This window comes from Sturnira hondurensis, unplaced genomic scaffold, assembly GCF_014824575.4.
Source record: "Sturnira hondurensis isolate 20B ecotype Veracruz unplaced genomic scaffold, ASM1482457v3 Scaffold0014745, whole genome shotgun sequence".
NCBI lineage: Eukaryota > Metazoa > Chordata > Mammalia > Chiroptera > Phyllostomidae > Sturnira > Sturnira hondurensis.
The window spans coordinates 4,463,595-4,477,790 of record NW_028087376.1 but is presented as its reverse complement, the minus strand read 5'-3'; the positions used below and the strand labels follow the sequence as shown (position 1 = coordinate 4,477,790).

Genomic DNA, 14,196 nt, shown 5'->3' with positions numbered 1-14,196 from the left:
AGTTTGGCTCCTGGTTGGGGCATGTACGAGAGGCCACTGATTCAATGTTTCTTTCTCACATCAGTGTTTCCCTCTCTTTCTCCTTCCCTTCTCCTCTCTGTAAAAATAAATAAAAAATAAAATCATTTAAAAAAATGCTTCACTGACTGGCCTCACAGCCACATTCCACTGGGAACTTGAGAGCCAAATGGGGAGGTGGCATCTTCAAACCAAGTTGGTCGGAAGTCCCTGGGGAGGGGCTAGCCCTCCAGGCAGAGGGCCGGGGGCCTGGGGTTTGGGCATGAACTAGAAAGAGAAAGAGACACAGCTAAGCATTCACCTTCTGAGCCCACGTGGAGAACAGTCCCTTTCTTACAGATCCCAGAACTTGAAAACCGACGAAAGTGGGCGATGTAACCAGTTCCAGACAGCAGCGGTTCTCCCGCAGCTTCAGTCTTAGGACGGAAAGTTTGGGAAGAAAATAAAGGAGCGTGTGTGTGAGAAAAAGTCCTACCCTTCGTCGTTCAAGTCTGAGGCCGTCCAGCTGCCCGGCCTGTGTGCCATGAGTACCCGTGCAGCCACCACCTGCCACCTGTCTGGGCGCTGTCTCACCACCCCATTGACTCTCATAACATTTTACACTTAGAACTCAGATACGTACCAAACTGTTTCTATCTATGAAGGAGTGGTGGATGCTGGGAACTCATCCTCGCAGTTCCAACAGCTGCAGTGAGTTCCCCACGAGAGGCCCGCATGGCATTTGTTCTCTATCTTCTGTCATCTTCTGGATGTTCTGGATGTTCCTCAGGGTACCCAAGTGTGGCCATCTAAGTTTGTCAGTTTGATAGTAAAAGAGCTCTTGTAAAACAGCACAGCTATATTAAACCTATATAAGTACATCCAGAGTGCAGACCAGATGGAAGGATAGAGTGACTGACCAGCCGCATTCTCCTCTGGCTGGGAGAGTATTTTGGTGGATTCAGAGGAGGAAAGAGAAATGCTGTTGGGAGCTGTATACTTAAAAAATTAAGTCACTAAGTACAGCCATTTGTGGTAATTGCATCCTGCCATGAAATTTTATTTATAAACAAGCAATAAATATTAGCAAACATGTTTTTTCTCTGAGTTCCAAATTCCTATCTCGGTCATCAAGGAACGCAGAGCCCAATGTGGAAGTCATGTGAAGCGTGTGCTCCAAAGACTGGTTTTGGGTGGGCGTGGGGGGGATCACCAGAGCACTGGGCCCTATAACACAGGGCCCCAGAGACGAGGGGACAGAGTTCTGGCGCAGGTGCGATGGGGAAGACATGCAGGTGGCGGTGGCGCGAACCTGCCCCGAGAGTTGTGCAGCAGGCATTTCAGCAGGTGTTCGGCAGGGTTTCCTTGCAGAAGATACCGGGATCACAAAGGTTAGGGCTGTGGGTAAGGCGGGAGCTGCCAGGAGTCTGCTTTTATGTGGACTGTGGAATGGAGGGGACAGTTGGACTCCCAGCTGGAGGAGGGGAGTTTAGACTAGATTAGATAGATGTTGAACAGCAAGTTAAAGACCCAGAGCAACAATGGAGCATCACAGGATTCTCACTGTTTATTCTGGCTTTTGGCCAGCAACGTTAAAATTTTTTTAAAATTTATTTTTAGAGAGGGGGAAGGGAGGGAGAAAGAGAAACGTTGATGTGAGGCAGAAACATGAATCCGTTGCCCTCTTGCACGTGTCCCGATCAGGCATGTGCCCTGACCAGGAATTGAACCAGCGACCTTTAGTTCTGTGGGAAGATGCCCAACCAACTGAACCATACCGGCTGATCAACAATTCTTAGGTCCCTGTTATGGACCAGGAGCTGTGCCAAGCACTGAGGTAGAAAGAGACAGTTTGGTCTCCTAGCCTATGAGGTGCTGTTCACGGTTGGCAGGTACATGTGGTGTGACTTGTGACACAGGAAGATGAGCCCAGTATGGGAGCTGCTCTGGGTGGGCTTGAGCCCAGAGGAGGGGTGAGGAGTTGTGGAGAAGGAGTGGCCTGAGGTCAGGGCCTTTGCACCAGGGAGAAATCCGATGGATATTTATTTTCTTTTATTCTGTTCCTCTCGATACCTCTGAAAAGACCCAGCTAGTCTCTCAATGTGAGACTGTTAACTTTTAAAATTCAGTGGTGTGACCCACTACCTGAGCTTTCCCAGCTAGTAATGCGGAGTTTTTGCATAGGCCTCGTTCCTTTGGTTTCCTTGTTCCAGAGGCCATGCATTGTGGAGCAGGTGGATGGTGGGCTTTGATCTAAACCTCAGTGAAATATCAAGGTCTCTAGACATTTCTGAACTGTTTCTGATCCAAAAAGGACCAGTTTGCCAACTCACCTTCTGACACAGTGGTCATCAAATGGGCATGTATCAGAATTGCTTGGAGAGTTTGTTAAAAACCCGGATTGCTAGTCTCCGCCCCAGAGTTCCTGTAGCTCTGGATGGGGTCTGCAGGGGTTCCTGGGCGTGCCGAGGCTGCCTGTCCAGGGGCCACACTTGGAGAGCCCCGCTCTAAGCCATGTGGCCCCCGGGAAAAGGAGCTGTTGTTCTTGAGGAACTTTCCTTTAGTGTGGCTCTTTCTCAAGGACTTCCACAGTGGCTGCTCTTGCCAGCCTTTCCCAGCAAGAACAGATGTGAAGACACACAACAGCCTCGGAGGGTGGGCTCCCTCCAGGAGCCCACGGAGCCCACCAGGTCATGCTTGTGAGAAACCACACTCCTGCAGTGCCCGTGCGACTTGCAGATCTGCTGGGCCGTGAGAAATGGGGTTCCAGATTCTTGACTTTGCACCCCTTTGTCTGGGAGGGAGCAGCCATTCCCGGAAACGAACATCCGCCGTGAGGAGTGGCAGTTTTGTACTCGTCCATCTCTGGTCCCTGGTCCCCTGGTGTGGCTGTTGGACATCAAGATTCAGCCTTGTCTTCATTCTCTTGTCCTGGTTGGTACTGGGACCCATCTTTGAGAGAACCCTGCCCCCATTGTGACCTGAAAATGCTGGTGAAGAGACTAGGGCACTCCTATTAAGTGACAGCCCTCGGGAAGCCAGCAGACACCCAGAGACCCTCTGGCCCACGATGCTCTGGTCTTTGAGCTCCTGCCCATTGGAATGATTAATTGATGTCTTCCACTCTGCTGGACAATTAAGGAAAGCAGGAGAAGGAGGGAAAAGTCTTCAGTTAGACCTAATTTGGCACCATATTGTTTTCTGTTAATCTATTTTATTTTCTGTCCATCTGTCCCAAGGGACGGGTGCCTTGCTGCTTGCTGAAGCATGCATAACTAATGTCCTCATTAAGGACTGGTCTGTTTATCAGGGCCCTGCGAGGAAGCCAGGCTGCCAAACCCAGGCGCAAGCGGGGGGCTGTTACCTCCCTCTGGGCCTTAGCCCCACCTCATTAAGCTGGTCCAGGCTATTGATTGGGAGCCTGTGTTTGGAAGAGTCTTACTTACTCCATGCATTACCTTGACAGATTGATCAGATCTGATTGAGAACCTCTTAAAGGAACGAACAGCTGTAATGGGAAAGTTGGACTCTGTCATCCGTTAGGATGATTCTGGGAGCAAGAAGAACAAGGCTGACATCTTGGAGCAATTGTATTTACAATTAACATGGCTGAAAACGATTGCCTCTATTGATCCCCCCTTCCTGCAATTACAGCCCCATTGTTTACATTCCAGCACTTCAGTTATAAAAAGGAAATTCAATAATTATTGCATTATTTAAAGTTAAAGTGCCACAGAGTTTGCTGGCTACGCTTGCTGGTTGATTTAACGTTCAGTAAAATCCATGCTGAGCTCTCCATCTTGAAGCCGAACAATATCGGCTTTTAATGAGACTTAGAAAGGGGGGGAAGGAGAGCAAAACCCAGTGCACTTGGTGTTTGCCTGGGTTATTTGTGGGGGGAGCCCGAAAGCGGGGCGGAGAAAGTCGCCGTATCCTCGTTGGTGGGACAGCGGCGCCTTTCGCCAGGTGGCTGCCCACTCCGCAGCCAGCCATCTCCTGGCCTGGCCTCAGACTCAGCTCTGCTTCCTCAAGGAAGCATTTTTCTCTTCACACTCTTGGTCCCTTGCCTCCTCCCTCAAGTATAACCGTCTCCTTGAACTTTCAACAAAGTCCACGGAGTTTAGGAGAAATGGTAACAGGTCTCAGCAGCCAGAATGAGTGCTGCCGGAGGCATTTGTTTATAGAGGGAATTTTCCTCTCTTGCCTCGTCTCTTTCCCGTTTCCTCTTTGTAGAGGAAAACGAAATCAAAATTAAGCACCTGTTCTAAGGGAGAGGTCAGCCCTGTGCGGGCTCACTGCTCCCTGCCCGTCTCCTGCCAGCTGCCTGTGTCTCCTCTCGAGGAAGGTGATGAGGGTATTTGTCAGCAAGTCGTGGGAGCTCAAGGAAAGCCTCTGGGTTTGAACACCAAATTCATCCTCTCAGGAGCAGCAATCAGAAGGTGCCAGAGCATGGCAAGAATTTTAAAGACCATTTTCCTTTTCTCGTATTTGGTTTACGTTCATCCATGGGCCTGGTTCCAGCAGGACATCTGGACAGGTGTGGTCAGCAGGACGCCCGGGAGGAAAAGGTGACGCCCGATGCCTTGCTGTCAGGAGTCACGGTTTCAGTGACAGCCCCAGGACATTTTAGACTGCAGGTGCAAGAGGGCAGAGGGAGATGAATAGAGCCAGTCCTGACTTTAGAGAGGTATCTGGTGCAAGCAGCTGTTTCCGTGGGACTTTTTCATCAAATAGGTGAATTCTTGTGTGCAGGCATTGCGTGATTTATTCAGTAGTTTGTCATTGAATCTTAACTATTCTTTGGGAAGAGGTGGGTATGGAGATTTTAGGCCCTGGAAATTTTTCTTCCTCCTGGGGAATATCTCCCTGTATTCTGAGTTGGATCTCTGTTCCAAGAAGTTGCTGTCTGAGCCAGAGCAGCAGTTCTGAGTGTGGTCCGAGACCAGCAGCATTGGTATCCCCTGGGAGATAGTTAAACGTGCACCTCGTCAGGCCCCACCCCCAGCCCAGGTGAATCGGAAACACTTGGGGTGGGCCCGACTACCTGTGGCATAACAAGCCCCCCAGGTGTTTCTGATGCGTGCCCAAGGTAGGGCAGCACGGAGCTGGAATGCCGTCTGCATCACCAACCAAGCCCGTGGTGTCGCCCCTGCCAATCAGAAGTGAGGAGATAAAATCTGGGCTCAAGGTAGAAAGATGATGACTGTGCCAAATATTTGGGCACGCCTCCACGTCTTCCAAAGGATTTTCACATGTGTTTTCTCGTGTGGTTTTTAAATTGCCTCCGAGGAAGACAGGGCGAGTATAAACATCTCCACTTTACAGATGGAGTAAGGCACCTGTTTTGACCACCAGGTGAGTATTTTTTCTGCTGCGTTGACTCTCATGGGGATTAGAGATACAAATAAGCACGTCCTTCAGTGTGAGCGTGGGGAAGAAGGGGGGAGTCTGCCACCCATTTCATTGGAGTTTTCGTTCCTTCCCTGGTCCTCACCCAGGGTGTTGGCAGACGTGACAAAAAACACGGGGCCTTGGTTTTCTTTCTTTTGGCTCCCTGATGAACGAAGAGACCCAGTACACAGATGCAGTTTTGTGCAAGGCCCATGGGCCTGTGGTGTGAATCCAGGCCTTGGGCACGTGTTGCAGAGTTTAAGGCCCCTAAGAAAGCAGCAGCCCAGTGTCCTTCCTGTGTCAGATTTCTGTGGATCACAGTTTCTCTACTGTCACCCAGGAATTCCCATTTGGGGCTTGGAGGTGGGTGTGGAAAATGGTTATGAGGAAGGAAATGGGTAAGTTTAGTAGATGTTCCTTTCCGTCCCTAATCCCAGAGCTTAAGCAATTTGAAAAATAACGACAGTGATAACCTTATTTGTGATAAGGGCTGAGAGTGCACCTGGCAATGTAATAAGCACGTTATAGGAATTATCTCAGTGAATCTTCCCAGTGGTGCTTATAAGGAGGCTCTGTTCTTGTCCACTATTGCAGATGAGGAAACTGAGGCCCAACAGTGCATAAAACTTGCCCAAGCAAGGAAGCACAAGGAGTGAGCACCAGAGAGAAGGTGTTCCACGGGGCTCTGTTAATCCAGAGTGTGCCTAACCCCCCATCAGGGCGACGGTGTGCCGTGGAGTTGAGCGAGGACAGTTGAGTAGCGTGAATACACGGCCTGTACTTTTGTGTGAGGCTTAACTCTGGGTGAGCTGGAAAGGCCTGCATGTCAGAGTGGGGAAGAAGTGTGTCTAGTGAGTGAGGATGGCACCGTTGTCAGTGCACGATCCTGGGGGAGGGGGTGCTTTCAGGTCCTGGGAGTCCGGCCTTGTGCGACCCAGTTTGTTGTTTTATGCGCCCAAATACCTCCCTCGGCTTTCAAGCTCTATATGTAGATGCTCATTTTACCATCATTTTCCTCGTGACCTCATGCCCTGGGGGGCCTCTTCCTTCAGGAGGACCCCCCCCGCTCCTGAACTGCTGCTCCCTTCTGAAGTTTTCCCGACAGAGGGGAATGTGCAGGCGTCAACATCCCACAAGGGTCCATATTTGGAGTTTTCGGGAAAAGATCCAAAGCCAAGGCAGATACAACGTGTAGATAGTTACAGATTTTTGCTGTTACTTTTCCTCCTGGAACTTAGTCTGCTTCTCTCCAGGGAACACTCCTGCTGAGACTCTTGAGTCGGGGAATGCCATTCATGTGAGGAAAAAGATATGCGGGGCTGGGAGGTCTTGGATCCTGAGAGCCAACAACCATGGCTGGACCCGGGCGCAAGGAGCCTGGCCTAGAAACCAGAAAATAGGTCAGAGCAACGCAAATGGGTTGATCTAAGGGAACGTTTTTATCTCCTTTCACTTTCTCTTGTAAACCATGGTTGGGGCTTCTATCTTTTGGCATCTGCCAGGTTCCTACAGTGAAATAGGACTAAATTAGCATGTGCCAAGGATGAGGGCATGCGTGGGTGAAAAGCCAGCATTAAACAGAAAATACATATATATTTAGGTTGACTTTCCGGAAGCCTTCCTAAGAAATGTGACATTAAATTTGGAACCGTAACACAACCTCTGATTAGAAAATTAAAAACTCTGTAACACATACCCCTGATTAAAAAACTCAACAGCCCTCATGCCTGGTTGCATTATACCCCAAACAATTCCTTTTTCCGCATTCAAGGTGAATAGCAGGATCTGGGGAGTCTGGTGTTCCCGAGCACCTCTGCGGTCAGTGCAGCGTGGCTGGACTGCTGCGGACTTGGCATCACGCCCCAAGTTCCAGTCCTGTGTCTTCCACACTCTACAAGATCTTTGGGGAGTCATCTGACCTCTCTGAGCTTTGGGTTCCTCCAAGGACAGGAGCTGAGAGCTACTCACCTTGTGGGGCTGTAATGAGATTGAATGCGAGAAGGTGCTGCCTCAGCAGTAGATGCTGTACATGGAAACAACGGTCAACTAAACACTCGATTCTTCCTTATTTCACCTTACGGTGTGGGGAATTAGTAAACTTGCTCTTGACCCTCGTCTTCATGGTCCTTCTCACTGGAAGTGTTGTTGGTGAGGTTTTCCTAGTCCTCACCCTGAAGGCAGAGGCTGGAGGCCTTGGCTTGCGGTGGTTAGCAGGCCTTCCCTCCGGAGGCATCAGGCAGCAGCGGCCTCCCCGCCTGGGGACTTTCCTCTCATGAGTTGAGAGGCCCTCCCACCTGCTGTTGCCTAGCTGCCAGTCCGAGCCCTGACCAGTGTCTCCAGGGAGCCTTTCTGGATGTACCCAGGGCGGGAGGGCTTCTCTGTTCTCACAGAAATGTCTGGTATCCCCCGTGGCAGCCCATTTGCTTGGAGAGACGCCTGGGAGGCGCTTTACCCCATCAGAGAGCTTCACTGTTTCATTTGCTCGTGGAATAGAGTTACGCTGTGTGCACAGACAAGTGTGGCGGGAGGCGTGAGTGTGCACGTGTTTCCATCGACAGGTGGAAAGTTCTTCCCCAAGAAGTGTCATTCATGCATCCTGTGTGTGTGTGCGTGTGCATCAGAATGTGCTTTGTCCATTTCTGCTTTAAAGAGGAGGCTTTGACAAACCCTGATCAATATTTTACATTCCATGCATGAAGAACCAGATGTTAGAAGTTTCCTTTTGTGGGGGAGGAGGAGGGAGTTGGGGCCTCTCCAGATTTATAGAAATCGATGTTCTCTGACAGAAGTTGGTTAGTTTTCCTGGGAAACAAGGAACAGGAACACATTTTTTTGATTTTCACGATGAATTATTTTCTAACAAGAGCCCTCTTTTCGTCTGTTTGACTTTCAGGCATTGGCCACGGTGAACAAGCGTAACATATTAATGGGGTGTAGAGTCCCACAAAGTAACCTGGCTGACTTTCTTCCTTTCCTTTCTTTTTTAATTATTAATTTGCTTTTGGTTCTTGGCTTTACATGCCAGGTTCGTTACGGGAGGCACCTCGTGTTGCAGCACGGGCTTTTCTTCTCTGAGTTCCTGCCCTGGAAGCAGACCCAGAGGGGAAGATGTGAGATGTCAGGAGTCTCCACGTTGGGAGCTCAGGGGTGTCACCTTTGAGCTAAATCGAGATGGGACCGGCATTTTAAAAAACACATAGCTCCAACAAGATGAGAAAGGGGTGCAGGAGAAGGTCTCTGGTCATTCCCAGCACAGGGTGCTGACCAGCTCAGGTGTGTAAGTCAGGGTCCTCATCGCTGGCAGTGAGGGCAGCCTGTGCCCTGTGGCACCATGGTAATTTGGAGAAGCTGGAGATTATCAGCTCTTTTTCTGTTTCTTTTTATGAGTCAAACTGGGTACTTATTTCCTTCTTGTTTGTCATTGGACTTGTTTGAGCTTTCAGAAGGTAAATCCTATTGCCAAGTGTAGAAGTTTCTTTTGGTGGAAAGGACTGTACATTGCAGTTCACCTAACAGGCACTTTTGAAACCAGCCAGTGAGCTTGGGGAAAATCGAGGCAACCCTGAGGCTGACCGAAGGGTGTGGGGAGAGGCTGGTGGGACTGCCTTCGTTCCGGTGGACCTCCGCTGCTGCTCTCCTTTAGGCGGATTGGTCTACATGTCTTGATTTGCTAGTTGGCTGTGTTTTCTCATATTAGGTTGCAGGTAGATGCCAACTTTTAAAAAAATTTCATTGGCTTTTGGGGGTGACATTAGTTAGTAAAATTGTATAGATTTTTACAGTTCTATAATGCAACATCTATATATTGTTTTGTGTGTTCGCCACCCCAAGTCAAGTCTCCCTCCATCACCATTTATCCCCCCCTTTACCTTCTACCTCTCCCACACCCCTTTCCCTCTGGTAATCACCATACTGTTGTTTGTATCTGAGTTCTTTTCCTTTGCTTAATCCCTTCAACTTTTTCACCCACCCACCCCTTTCACACTGACAGTTGTCAGTCTGCTCTCTGTATCTATGAGTCTGATTCTGTTTTCTTTGTTACTTTATTTTGTTCATTAGATTCCACATATGGGTGGTATCATATGGTACTTGTCTTTCTCTGACTGGCTTATTTCACTTACCATAATTCTCTCCAGGTCCACCCTGCTGTCACAGAAGGTAGGAGTTCCTTCTCTCTTACCTCTGTGTAGTATCCCAGTGTGTTAATGTACCACAGCTTTTGTACTTACTCATCTACTGATGGGCACTTGGGCTGCTTCCAAATCTTGGTGATTGTAAATAATGCTGCAGTGAACATAGGGATGCTTACATTTTTTGAAATTAGTGTTTTGGGTTCCTTGGGATATATTCCTCAAAGTGGAATCACTGAGTCATAAGGTGGCTCTATTTTAAATTTGATGCCAGTTTTTTAGTCAGCAGTGGTTTTCACTGGTCCAGCCATTTACCAGCCAAAAGATGACCCCCCAACAATGTCCCTTGGCACATCCTCCAAGTCACCATGGCCACTGCTTTAATCATATGCAGGTTGAGCCCCTAGGGTGGGGCATATTCTGTGTGTGTGTGTGTGTGTGTGTGTTTGCGTAGTGTCGGATGTGTTGTAGAGTCCAGAGGTGTCCAGCCTGTGGCCCTCAGGCCACATGTGGCTCAGGGTGGCTATAAATAACAGCCTAACACAAAATCGTAAATTTAGTTAAAATATTATGAGATTTTTTTGTGTGATTATGTGTCGTGAAGTATTTAATGTGCAGCCCAAGACAACTCTTCTTCTTCCAGTGTGTCCCAGAGATGCCAGAAAGTTGGATGCCCTACATGTATGAAGACATGTAGAGTCAACCCAGAACCAATCCAATGGGCTCAATGCCCATTGGATTCAGCAGCCAGTTTTCTTGGTGTCCAAAGTAGCACACCTGCTTTATACCACACTAGTTTCTTTTCTTTAAACTGTACACCCAACTTGACAGAGGTGAGCAGACAGAAACCTTAAACACAGAGTAAAGATAGAGAAAGCCAAACAAAGTTTGAGTCTCCCTCCTGGAGGACGGGACAACTCTCAGACGGAGGGCGAGTGGCGTGGGGAGCAGAGGATGTGCATGGGAGAAACATTTCCTGTCTGGCCAGGAGAGCAAGGGCTCTGAAAGCAGGCAGTTCCTTTATTGAGGATCCTCTGGGATTTGTGCCTTGGTGGATTCTTCATATATTACGGTGAATTTAATTAAATACATTGTGATCCCAATTGAGGGTATTCTAATTAGCTGGGTCAGGAACAAATTATTCTCCCTCCTTTTCCAAATGAAAACATCTCTCTTCTGCAGGGAGAGCATGTCCTTGGCTGACTGGCTTGCCCCGGTGGAGTCCTCCTAGGCCTCTCCAGCCCCGCCCCCTCCTGCTGCTGCTTATTAGGCCGGTGCCAAGGGTGGAATTCTGGGGATGGGGCCAGTGACACTTGGGAGGCAGAGGGCATCTGTCCAACAGGGTCAGGACGTTGACCCCCTCACAGCCTGGGAAGTGACCAGATGGTGTAGAGAAGGTGACGGAGGTCAGGTCCCTGCTGCTAGCTAAGGGTCTCTGTTTGCACCAGGTTGGACAGCCTGAGCCACACCAAGTGCGAACTTCCAAAATGTGGTGAGAACAGGATCTGTCATATGCGACAGACATCGGGAGACTCTGGCTGTGAACAGAAGTGTGGTCTGGGATGTCACCTTTATAAGCAGGTGTCTCTTAGCAACTGAGAAGTAGTTTGTTGTGTGTGTGTGTGTGTGTGTGTGTGTGTGAATGAGCTTGAAGTACAAAAGCAAACTTGGAATTTTGAACGAAGCTTTTGTACAAGTCTCTAAGAAAAAGGACCCTAAATGTTCCCTAGGTCAGGATCAGTGGGAGAGACCATGGCTGTCTGCCTGCCTTGCTTCCTGTCATTCCTTTCTCCACCATCGGTGGCCTGTGCCCATTTCCCCTCCCATGTGGCTCTCAAGTGGCAGAAAAAAGAATTCCTGGTGGCACAAGAGAGTGCCACTTACCACGATGAGTGTGAGTATAGGATGGTTTGGGAACATCTTTATCATATCAGTTGTTTTAAAAGCAGAGTCCCCAGTATGATTCTTGTTTCAGTTAGGATTCATACAGCAGCATCTCCCAGGAGCCCATGGATTTTAGGACAGGAGACATTCGATATCTCAACTTCTGTCCATTTCTTTTTGTCCATGGCATCCTCTCTTCTGCCCTGAGACTGGAGACCCCAGCCATTTCCAAAAGAACCCTCACATCCATATTAAAATTTTGTGTTTATGATCCCGCGCCTTATTGCAAGGAAATCCTGTTTCATGGGAAGATGTTGGGAATTAGGGATAAGGCTTCAATGGTTCTTGCTCTGATTCCGTAGCTTATGATACCACCGCAGTCCCTTGATAGAACTCACTGCTTTGGATTCTGTGCTTATTTCCCCAGGTATCTTTTATTCAGTCAGTTTCTGTTGAAGCTTTAATACGTGTAATTCTCAGTGACCTAGGACAGTAGTTCTTGTCTCTCATACAAGATTCCTGCCCCTGAATCCCAAGCCACACCCTTGCTGAATATCCTGGTTCATTTTTGGCTTTTGAGGGGCCCTGGAGACAGGCGTTGGAGCATGAAGGTGGGCGAGCTCATCTCTTTCCTTCATATCTAGGGCCCCAGACCCTCCTTCTCCTGGGAAGAGGCAGGGTTCCTCCAGAACACACTGCTTTGGTGGGGTTCATCCTCCTGAAACACTCTGTAAGGAGCCTCGTCTCGGAGGGGGCAAATGGATGGTAAACCATAAAAAGAAAAACCAGCTCCAATTTATCTCCAGAAAAGTAGCTTTTTATTTTGAGTTGTAATTTCTTTAACAGTCAATGCTAGTTCTTTAAACTCCTTCTGATTGTAAAGTGGCTCTGGAACCGCTGCTACTGGTGGAGACACCGAAGGAGATACTCTCCTTCCTATACACTATACCACTATACACTGGTATGCCACGGGCTTGCACTGCCCGGGGTTAAAGCGCCCCTTTTGAGGGAAAGGCATTTTCTCTGTTGGTGCCTGGAGAGCCCGCGACATTTCCACCTGTGGACTCATGTGGCCAGTTCCCATGATTGAAGGGCCTCAGCCTCCCTCCTCATCCCAGTGACTTTTCTACACCACATCCTTGGCTCATTCATGTTTCCTCTCCCAATAAGGTGCAAACATGCTTCTGGAATTTTTGCATTTTCAGCACGTGTTGGACACGCATATGTGAGCAGACGAGCCTCAGAGCCATGTTGGTGGATAGGAAGTGCTGGTAGGGCCACCGTGTTATTTTCGGTATTGGGCACGGTGCAGGACATTCTAAGTGCTCTGCTTTTTCAGGGTCTTTTATTATACTCTGGACAAGAGACATATCCAGGCAGGACCGGAAGCAGCTATCAGGGCGTGGGTGTTGAATAGTAAGGGTGCGGGTCAGAAAGCGGGGCGCAGCATGCGGCACTTGAGAGGCATTTGCTGTGCGCTCGGTGCAGCAGCTTGGACTGGCCTCCCGGGCCTGGGGGTGGGGCTGTGGGCGAGGAGAGGGAAGGACAGGTAATAACATGAACACATTAAGCATTTACATTATCTGAATTTCCTCCTCCAAAAGGATGCCAAGAGCCAGGTTGTAGTTCTCTCTCTTCCATGAACTCACTGGGTTACCTTGGGTCAGTCACTTAAGCTTTTTGGAATTGTTTCCCCGGCTTCGTGTGCACCCAGTGGAAAAATTGCCTCCTCCTGGAATGCAGGCCACTTGAGGTGAAGGAGGTGGCCTTTCCGTACTGTGAGCTTGTTAGTTCCCTAACTGTTGGTGAAAAGGGTCCCTAGATTTTTTCATGTTCTCAAAGAGACATGAGTAGGTTGCCAGTTTTGTCCTGGGAAAATCTCTGCCTTCTCTCGGCCACAGAAGTCTGGGGTCTGCTGGCCGTTCCCATGACCTCGCCTGTTCTTGCTCTACTGCCTTACTCCCGTGTGCACTTGCCTCCTGTCAGCTCCCAGGTTCCCGTGTGCTGGACTCAGGGCGCTGTGTCCACACCCACACAGCACAGAGTGTAACTTTGACCATCTGTGCCCTAAGCCAAATGACCTTGAGATGTTGACAGGGAACTAGTCGGGAGAGATTTAGTTTTCTGTCATTTTTTTTTTAATCAAGGGAAAAACCTAATTTTGGGTTCTCTTAATAAATTTTCTTTCTAAATACAAAATCTTGAGTCATCTTCCTGGACTCTGTGTTCCTGAGTGACCCAGCCTGTGTTCCTGGTAGGGTCCTCTACAGGCTGGGTGACCATACAGACTATTGTCTAAAGCCAGGTTTGGCTGTTTCTGTGAGGGGCCAGTTAGTTATATTTTAGGCTTTGCAGGACATACAGGCTTTGTTGCAACTGTTCAACCTGTGGTGTTTTGAAAGTAGCCATAGACAATTCGCATCATGTACATGGCTGTGTTCTATTAAAACTTTATTTACAAAAATAGTCAGCAGGCTGGACTTGGCCTTCAGGCTGTAGTTTGCTTACCCCTGACCTCAATAAGGCAGGACACTTTGGACAGGGAAAGGGGAACCTTTAATAATTGTGCCAGGAAAACTGGTAATATGGGAAAGGGCTAGTCCATTGGCATTTTCGGCCCTGAGAAACCATCGGGGAGGGGGCGCTTGGGGGCTGAGGTGCTGAGAGTAAGCTTGCTGCTTGTCCTCAGTGAACTGCCTGAGAAGGGGACAGTGGTGGCGGCGGCGGGGGGCGGCGCACAAGACATACTCTTTAAGAAATCTTACTGGGCTGCAGCCAGGACAGGGTGGACTCA

General features: G+C 49.0%; 1 protein-coding gene across 1 annotated transcript in view; it reads left to right on the top strand.

Annotated features, from left to right (window-relative positions):
- ZFHX3 (zinc finger homeobox 3) overlaps nt 1–14,196 on the top strand; it is a 234,745-nt gene that overhangs the window by 123,143 nt on the left and 97,406 nt on the right. The window lies entirely within an intron of this gene.